Below are 2,418 nucleotides of genomic sequence, written 5' to 3' on the forward strand. Positions count from 1 at the left end.
TCCAGGGCTGCGATGACCAGACATGTCAACCCTCCCGATATTTCCCGGGAGACTCCCGAATTTCAAAGCCCCTCCCGAAAATCTCCCAGACCGACCTTTCTCCCGAATTTCTCTCGATTTCCACCCGAACAACAATATTGCTCCACCATCCGTCACTGGGCGCGCCGTTTCAGACCGAACAATAATAAAGGTTACACCTTGAAGTCGAGCGCGGCGATTAGAATGGAAAAAGATGAGACTGGCGCTGCAAAGAAAACCGCTAGCACCCGCCCCCCCCCCCCCCCCAGTTGACCGCCAGCACCCGCACCCCACCCCACCCCCCCTGGTCCACAACATTCAGCGTGGACTGGCGCAAACGACTTGCTGGACCTGACGGCCTGACGTCCTGACATGTGCCTGCAGGTGTCAGTAATGTGTTGTATAGGATGAAGTGCATTCCCTAGAGGAAGGTACTTTCCTGACCTGAATAATTTGTCACAATGCGCATGCGTTAAATGTGTTAAAAACATTGACGTAATTCAGAACAAACAACTAATTAACGTCGTTAACGCGCTATTTTTGACAGCCCTAATATATATATATATATATATATATATATATATATATATATATATATATATATATATACATTCCCCATGGCCCAGTTAGACTCTTTTTTTCAGAGCGATTCGGGCCCAGCTAAGACATGCAGACAGGCGGAGAGGATGTGCCGTAAAAGGCATACATTTTGCGCAGATATCTTATTTTACAAATAATACTGGGTATGTTTCATATTTCAAAAACAAAAATAAAAAAAATCTAAAATATATTATTAATATAATACAAAAATTATGATCTTTTTTCATTATTATTTTATGTTTCCAGCTTGGGGCAGGCCATATGTCCCTCTATTGGCCAGCCACCACTGGGTTTGCACATGCTAACATATCAGTGCAAATCTTTGCACACGTGCTACTTGATATAGCTCAGCTTTACCTAAATACCTGTCTTTAACAAAGATGAATTATCCTCTTCATTCAGAGTAGAACTTGTGACATGCAGAACAATGCAGTAATGGTATCTCGCTCAAAACTAATGTAATACAACATTACCATACAACTTAAAATAACAGACAGGTGAGTTGATGAGCTTACTCTGTCAGTTGAAGTAATAAAGCCAGGACTTGCATGGACACAATGGATTTATTTTCAATAAAATAAGTTTGATGTGGTTTTAATATTTTTTCTGGAATATGTCACTGTTCGCCGTACCATTAGCCCAATTGTTAATAATTTTGAACACGTCCGCTCTGGTCCGTCTTCCCTTTGGTTCATCTTCCAATTTTTGGTTCCAGAGTAAACCTGACTGAATGCATATTAACACTGTAATTGGTGACTATGGTGTTAGCTAGCTAATATTTCTAGGGCTAATACCACTCTAGCTTAATAATATTTCAGAGTTTGTTTACTGAAATTATTTCAGTTTTTTTCAGTTAGGAAGACAAGCGAGGCTTGTTCATTCAGGTCAAGCATTTCTCCCTGTAGTTATTATATCAGTAGATTGGGAACTTGCATGATCAAACTAGCAAACCATACCAACCACCTTTTCCATAAACTAATTGCATCGTTGCTGCAAAACTTTAAAAACTGTGCTCCTCTCCGCTTTTGTCATTTGTCATTTCAGCGACCCTCCCCCTTCCCCAGACATCTCTATCAGCAGCAAAGACATGCTCACCACTGTGTTGCCACTGCCTTCCAACCACCGCCAATAGTAGTATCAAGTATGAAGCCATGCAAATAAATATGATTTATTTAGTTTATTTACCTGTGTCTGAGATTTCTACCGGCACTGAAGTGAAATAAAATGTCCTGGAAACTCCTGAATATAAAAACAACATCTCTTTGTCCATAAGATTGAACTAAGTTAAGGATATCTTATTCTAAATGGCCTTAACAACAGCTGACTGACTGACAGTTCTGCTGAAAATCAAATGAAAATATCTTACATACTATCTAACAAATCTGAACAGGGGATAGGATGTGGACTACTCAGCCATTAGGACGTAAAGAATGTCATTGTTAACGGCCATCAATAGGACAGGAAAGCTTTTATCTGGCTTAGGAAACACCCAGCCTTACAAAAGCTGAATTTCTCCAGGAGAGGAAAAGCATTTTAGTCTTTGAAAACAACAAACCAACAGAAACAGCGGACTTGTAAAATAAGCTTTGGGCAGCTTCATGCTGCTGCTGTTTGTTGTACGTACAAAAGGATGGATACTTGGAATGCTTCACAGAATAGGATGTGGGAGTTTACGCAGATCTTGACAAACCCCTGAACATTCCGGTGCTCATCAGATATTCAACTCATTGGACCTTACCCAGCCGGGGCAATCACGTTTGTGTCTGAGTACTATGAGGGTCCGAGAGCTTTATATTGACA

This window comes from Pungitius pungitius, chromosome 2 (genome assembly GCF_949316345.1).
Source record: "Pungitius pungitius chromosome 2, fPunPun2.1, whole genome shotgun sequence".
In the NCBI taxonomy this organism is placed as follows: domain Eukaryota; kingdom Metazoa; phylum Chordata; class Actinopteri; order Perciformes; family Gasterosteidae; genus Pungitius; species Pungitius pungitius.